Here is an 8,684-nt window from a genome sequence, read left to right on the forward strand (position 1 = left end):
GATTGGTGGTTCCCTTTGATGCTGTGCTTGGAGCTGAGGAAACTGCCCTTGTTGTACTGGATCTAAAATTAGAACCTTGCTTGTTATGACCCTTTACCATACATTTTATCTGGGGGTGATAACCAGAACAATTCAGACATTTGTAAGCAAATGAACAATGTGCCCTTGTACAATTGCCCTCATAATTGAAGTTGTAACATTTGAGTTCCCGAGATTTTGTTTGCCCAGAAATACTGGGATTACCAGTTGACAGTTTGCTGGTACTGTACATATACAACAACCATAGTTCTTGGTCAACGACTCCCCACTGCATCTCTGGACGAACAGATTTTTTCAATCGAAATTGTTCGTCATAATATTTCCAACCCAGATTGCTAATTCTTTTGGCTCCGAGTCTAACAGTATGAACATATTTCAACAAATCTTGTGTCTCATCAGCATGACCACTGGTAAATATAGCCATATCTGTCAAAAAAGCATCCGTCCATTGATCAATATCATTAATTTTTGGTTGTTTGACTTTAGGCTTCATAACTAGTTGGCGCTATTGAAATATGCCTATCACTACTCTCATTTAAGTTAACAGAATTATGGAGTAAGAGACTTAGATCAATGTATTTACCCTCAAGTATTTTCTGACGTATTGTGTCAGCAACATAAAAGCCTAAATTGCTATCATAGCAGCTTACTGAATGGGTGTTTACATCAATCACATTAATATTTGTATTTTCTGACTCAATCCCATTACCTGCGGTTTCATCATTGGATCCCTTTAAAGTTTGTATAAGCTGGGGTGTCACCCTATCTGCCACCTTCTCCACAATGGAAGCCAATGTTGACTCCGACAATGGATGTGCTTGAGTTACTCCCTAAGGCAGCATTTGTATTCTCCTCTGCTACAACAGGACTCTCCTTCACTAAACGAGCTGGTCTCCAGGACAAGCGAGCCGGTCTCCTCCCCGGGAGCCGCGCTGATGCCTTCTGGGTCTTTGGCATATTTAGATTGATTACGCTACAAACTTAAACATATTTGTATAAATCTCTATACTGAACAAGTGACAAGGTTAATTTATTTGGAATTTGAAGAAGTTTGTAAGGTGCAATTATTTCACGGACTTGAGCAAGGCTACCACGTGCTCGAACACTTCCGTACCGAAAATCTACTACAATGTAGCATGTAGCAGATTGATTTTTTTTTTTCACTTGTTAGTAAACCCTTAATCGTATACATATGATTAAATTAGCCCAAAACAATTATGTAATAGCTACGTATATCGAACCACGATGGACTGCACCACAACATACTACATACGTCATGTATACATCATTTGTGTGTTCTAAATCTAACTCAACAAAAGTGACAACATGTACGAATATTCCCAACTACATGTCCATTGTATTAATCCACTACGCTGTCGCATGCTAAAACCACATGGTTTCCATGCAACACATTTTTAAATCCAATATTATCACTCCATTAGTAAGAATATACAAGCCAAAATTGGCTTAATTCAGTAGTAAATCGATAAATTCTTAGGTATATATAATTATTGCAATAGGATGGTACGTGGGAAACATACAATATAAAGTTTTATACTCCCTGAATATACTTTCACCTGGTCTGTCAGGCTGAGCAGAGAAAATGGAGAGTTCCATAAAGGGGAACTAACTCTCTTAACCAAAGCTTGGACCTACTAATTAAAGAGCCGGAAAACATTCTGTTTACATTTGATAACCCAATTTAATCTGTAATTCGATTAAATTCATTTTTTTTTACAACTTAGACTTCCGTTGTTAATCCATAGTCGATATATTATGTACGATCGTAATTTCCCACTTATAATACCACAGTATTTGTAATATTTATCAAAGTTATGTGACTGTATACATACTTGGAATTGTCTCAAACTCATAAAATGTTGGACTTGGGTAATGATTCTCACATCGTTTTTGAAAATACATGTCTTTATCTCTTCGAAATAAAACACGTTTTTCTCCCAATTCATATTACTAATTTTATTGGTCACTTCTTTAATTCTGTAAGAACATTGCTTACATGTCTTTCAAACATATCTTTGTATGTCAATTCGTATATTTTCTACTGGATGACTTTGAATAGAAACGATTTATTCTTTTACGAGCAAAAACTATTTTTATAAATAATACATTCCGCATAGGGACCGCAAACTAATCTTGAACATTGATATTTAATACAATTTAGCATGCAAAAAAACACTATATTCTATTTCATCTCAGTTAAAAAAAACAATGGAAAACATTTTCTCACATAGCTAGCCATGTAAGATAGAGTTGTCCCATGAAAGACAGCTAAGTAAGATAAATGTATCTTACATAGCTGTGACGTCACTATTGCCGAACAATCAGATGACGTCATATCAGCCAAAGTTGACGTCATTTTTCTTCTATTTCGATTGATATTTGCCGGATTTATTTACCATTTCATTTGTTTAATTTGCATTTCAAACCGTTTTACCTAAGATTTCTTGTTTATATTTATTAATATAAACCAAACTTTGATGAGCTCTTTCGAATGGCGTTCTTATTTTTAAAATCGATCAATTATTGAAGAAGTTAAGATTTTGTCAAAAAATGGCTGCCTCACCTTTCGTGCAAGTAACTCGACAAGCAATGTGAAAAAAATAACTCTTTCATACGTAAATTATGTAGGAGTAGAACTATTCCCACCCTTGGGTTACATAAATTTTGGGTCAGAAACCTCGGCAAGCCTCGGTTCTGACCCAAAATTCTGTACCCTCGGGTGGAATAGTTCTATCCTACATATGTACATAAGAAAGAGTCATATAATCTAAGAACTTCCTGAGGCCGGTAAGTATTATGTCACCATTGCAAAGATGACTGCAATTCGGTTTCACTGCTAACAAGTGGAGGGATGATCTCATATAGAAATCAACTTTTCAACGAGATTATCATGGCAGAGGCGATAAAATAAGAAGAATAGATCTGATCGAATATGCATTCTTTATCAATATTTAGATTTTACGATAAATGAACAGAACAAATTAATTGAATTGTAATTAATGTCCATCGTCTAAGAAAATCTGTAATGTGTATTACATTGAATTCAATTTACAAGTCGGTCAAAGAGATACATCAGTCAACAACATTTATTGAATGCAAAGTTAGTTTATCGAGTTTTCTTTATACATTTATAATTACGAATGGAAAGGTATTATTACAGTAGACAATACAATCTGCAATCTTCCTTAAATATTGCTCTGGCGTAGTCTTAATGTTCTTGTTAATAATAATATACTCTTAACATATTTATTCAGTTCTCATTACCTCTTTGCTGTGGTTTTTGTTCCGGAAACAGACCGTAAGTAGTCATTACTATATCTCATATTGAAATTAACGCTTCAACAGAATTATTATGTAGAAGCAATATAATAAGAAAGATGATCTGATCAATTATGCATTCTATATCAATATTACGATGTAAAGACAAATGAACAAAGTTATTAAACTGTAATTATTGTTTATTGTCTACGTAAATGTTAAATGGGTATCACTTTGTATTTAATTTTCAAGTCCGTCAAATATATAAATGTGAAGCTAGGTTATCGAGTTTCAATTATACAACTTTAATTAGTGATGGCATTGGAACCTTAATTTCATATATCATATTTTTTATTAAGTATATTTTGAGTTTTTCCCAGAACGTATTCCGTCGGGAAACGCTTAACATTTTTGGAGCAAACAAATGTCATTCATTTCAATTTCGGATATTAATTTGATATTAAAATTGACTTGATGAAAATCATATCGTTTATTATGTTATTGATGTGGTATAGATTACCAGGCATCAAGGTCTATCAACATTCAATAGACATTGTAACCGAAATGTGAGAAAAGATTTAGAAATCGTGCAGATGAATTCATTTAAGTCGCCAAAAAGGAAAACTACATAACTATGATTACTATGATTGTCTAAATGTATTACATGTGCATATACATTAAACAATATGTTTGCAGTATTACCTAAAAACTGCTAGAAGCTAAATTTGATATCTCACAGTTTTTAGGTCACCTGATACGAAGTCTCAAGTGACCTATTCTAATCGCTTTTTGTCCTTCGTCATGCGTCACGTCGTCCGTCGTGCGTTGTATGGCAATAAACCATTTTGTTTTATTCATTCCAATTCTGGATATTAAATTAATTACTATAATTGCCTCATAAAGATCAATCAGTCATTATGTTATGGATATGACATCAAGGTATATCAGCGTTCAATTTGAAAGTAGCCGAAACATTGTAAACAAAATTTGGAAAACTCATGCAGATGAATAGATACAAATTTACCAACATAATACAATCGAAAATATACTTCATGATAATGTTAATTTTTATTTCGTTTTTTTTTTTACTCTTTTGTCACTTTTTTTCCAGATTGGTTTTAAATCTGAAATCATGGCGTTCATGTAAACTTTAAATTAATATACCACACATATCATGACTTCTACAGTCGAATATGTATATCGCGGTAACCCGTAATGGTTCTTGACCACGTTGACTCAAAGTTCAAAGATCAGTTAGTTACTGAGGGAAACTTACAATCTTTTTCTATACTTACTTCATATTAATGACATGCTCACTAGTCTGGAAGCGACCCCACGATGGCGCTAAAGACACATCTAGGCTTTTATTCTCATCCAACATGACAAATCCCTGATACCGTTGACAACGCCTGCAAGAAAGGATGTAATATGCTACACTACAATCACTCATTGATTGTGTACACACTATATAAATATTAGTATTTGTCAAAAAGTTATACTTCCGTCGCTAGTTAAATTTGGATGTGAACTACGGGATAACGTTACTAAACTTTAATGTGATATCCATCAACTTGAAACATCACAGCACTATGTTATTAAGCTTATTAGATTAGAAATATGTGACCGTATATGCGATTCGACATGTGTGAAAATATAGTTTGAGTTAGTGAAATCAAATCAGGAAAATATACCTGTTACGTCGTATTATCTAATGTACGTCTATAAGTGTTCCGAAATCATTTTATTTATCAAGAAAAGGTCACCCAATCCAACAGAATACAGTACTGTGATAAGTAAAAATACAATTCACTGAACTCCCAACTTGTCACTGTAAAGTACTGGTACTCTAATCTCTGTAAAAAATGCTGTGATTATCATGTTTGAAGAAAGATACATGACATTTTAGTGATACTTATTGTTTTTCACAAAGTTTACATTTAGTTGAAATCTTACTGACAAACCCAGAAGGGCTTTTCATTATTATTATGAGTTTTTTTAAGGCGTTGTTTTTATGTCGATTTAATTACAATTTTCTACAAAAAGCAACCAGATATTATCACAATATCATTATAAGTTTACATGTTATTTCGACAGCTAAATTGTGTAAATAATTGCAAAAATATCATTGATTCCCCCTTAATTTTACATTAAAAACTTAAAAAAAGCCACACACACACACACACACAAAATAGCTTGTTTCTTATATGAAAAGGAAACCTTTCTGTACGAGTTATCTCCCTCCGAAAACGTAAGGTATACGTTTGATGATACATTCCATTATATGTAAATGAGCTGTTACCACTGGCATCCAACAAGTTTTTATATATAAGAGAAATTATACAGCAGGGTGGGAGGGTGGCATATCAGTTTACAAGCAAAGGTCACCCAATCCAACAAAGTAGAGTACTGGAACACTAATCAAGTAAAAATACAATTCACTTAACTCCAACTCAACTTATCACTTGTAAAGTACTGGTACGCTAATATCTGTAACAATTGCTCTAGTTTTTCATGTTTCAAGAAGGATACATTACATTTTAGTGATACTTATAGTTTTTTAACAGAGTTTACATTTAGGTTACATCTTACTAAACAAACTAAGAAGGGCTTTTCATTATTATTATGTGTTTTAAGGCGTTGTTTTTATGTCGATTTAATTACAGTTTCTACAAAAAGCAACCTGATGTTATCACAATTCGTTATTAGTCTACATGCTATTTCGACAGCTAAAATTGTGTAAATAATAAAAAAAAAAAAACATCAGTGATTCGCCCTTAACTTTACATTAAAAAACCTTTATATGGCAGGTGGGAGGGTGGCATATCAGATACAAGAAAAGGTCACCCAATCCAACAGAATACAGTACTGTAATAAGTAAAAATACAATTCACTGAACTCCAACTTGTCACTGTAAAGTACTGGTACTCTAATCTCTGTAAAAAATTGCTGTGGTTATCATGTTTGAAGAAAGATACATGACATTTTTAGTGATACTTATTGTTTTTCACAAAGTTTACATTTAGTTGATAAATCTTACTGGACAAACCAAGAAGGGCTTTTTCATTATTGTTATGAGTTTTTAAGGCGTTGTTTTAATGTCGATTTAATTACAATTTCTACAAAAAGCAACCAGATATTATCACAATTCATTATAAGTTTACATGTTATTTCGACAGCTAAATTGTGTAAATAATTGCAAAAATATCATTGATTCCCCCTTAATTTTTACATTAAAAACTTTAAAAAAAAGCCACACACACACACACACACAAAAAATAGCTTGTTTCTTATATGAAAAAGGAAAACTTTTCTGTACGAGTTATCTCCCTCCCGAAAACGTAAGGTATACGTTTGATGATACATTCCATTATATGTAAATGAGCTGTTACCACTGGCATCCAACAAGTTTTTATATATAAGAGAAAATTATACAGCAGGGTGGGGAAGGGTGGACATATCAATACACAAATTCAATTCACTTAACTCAGCACTGTAACTGGTACGCAAATCTGTACAATTGCTTAGTTTTCATATCAGATACAAGAAAAGGTCACCCAATCCAACAGAATACAGTACTGTAATAAGTAAAAATACAATTCACTTAACTCCAACTTGTCACTGTAAAGTACTGGTACTCTAATCTCTGTAAAAATTGCTGTGGTTATCATGTTTGAAGAAGGATACATGACATTTTAGTGATACTTATTGTTTTTTCACAAAGTTTACATTTAGTTTGAAATCTTACTGACAAACCAAGAAGGGCTTTTCATTATTATTATGAGTTTTTAAGGCGTTGTTTTTATGTCGATTTAATTACAATTTCTACAAAAAAAAGCAACCAGATATTACCACAATTCATTATTAGTTTACATGTTATTTCGACAGCTAAATTGTGTAAATAATTGCAAAAAAATATCATTGATTCCCCCTTAAATTTACATTAAAAACTTAAAAAAGCCACACACACACACACACACACAAAATAGCTTGTTTTTCTTATATGAAAAGGAAACCTTTCTGTACGAGTTATCTCCCTCCCGAAAACGTAAGGTATACGTTTGATGATACATTCCATTATATGTAAATGAGCTGTTACCACTGGCAATCCAACAAGTTTTTATATATAAGAGAAATTATACAGCAGGGTGGGAGGGTGGCATATCAGTTACAAGCAAAGGTCACCCAATCCAACAAAGTAGAGTACTGGAACACTAATCAAGTAAAAATACAATTCACTTAACTCCAACTCAACTTATCACTGTAAAGTACTGGTACGCTAATATCTGTAACAATTGCTCTAGTTTTCATGTTTCAAGAAGGATACATTACATTTTAGTGATACTTATAGTTTTTTAACAGAGTTTACATTTAGGTTACATCTTACTAACAAACTAAGAAGGGCTTTTTCATTATTATTATGTGTTTTAAGGCGTGTTGTTTTATGTCGATTTAATTACAGTTTCTACAAAAAGCAACCTGATGTTATCACAATTCGTTATTAGTTTACATGCTATTTCGACAGCTAAATTGTGTAAATAATAACAAAAAAAAACATCAGTGATTCGCCCTTAAATTTACATTAAAAAACCTTTATATGGCAGGATGGGAGGGTGGCATATCAGATACAAGAAAAGGTCACCCAATCCAACAGAATACAGTACTGTAATAAGTAAAAATATAATTCACTGAACTCCAACTTGTCACTGTAAAGTACTGGTACTCTAATCTCTGTAAAAATTGCTGTGGTTATCATGTTTGAAGAAAGATACATGACATTTTAGTGATACTTATTGTTTTTCACAAAGTTTACATTTAGTTGAAATCTTACTGACAAACCAAGAAGGGCTTTTTCATTATTATTATGAGTTTTTAAGGCGTTGTTTTTATGTCGATTTAATTACAATTTCTACAAAAAGCAACCAGATATTATCACAATTCATTATAAGTTTACATGTTATTTCGACAGCTAAATTGTGTAAATAATTGCCAAAAATATCATTGATTCCCCCTTAATTTTACATTAAAAACTTAAAAAAGCCACACACACACACACACACAAAATAGCTTGTTTCTTATAATGAAAAGGAAACCTTTCTGTACGAGTTTATCTCCCTCCCGAAAACGTAAGGTATACGTTTGATGATTACATTCCATTATATGTAAATGAGCTGTTACCACTGGCATCAACAAGTTTTTATATATAAGAGAAATTATATACAGCAGGGTGGGAGGGTGGCATATCAGTTACAAGCAAAGGTCACCCAATCCAACAAAGTAGAGTACTGGAACACTAATCAAGTAAAAATACAATTCACTTAACTCCAACTCAACTTATCACTGTAAAGTACTGGTACGCTAATATCTGT

The sequence above is a fragment of the Argopecten irradians genome, chromosome 15 (assembly GCF_041381155.1).
Source record: "Argopecten irradians isolate NY chromosome 15, Ai_NY, whole genome shotgun sequence".
NCBI classification, from domain to species: Eukaryota; Metazoa; Mollusca; class Bivalvia; order Pectinida; family Pectinidae; genus Argopecten; species Argopecten irradians.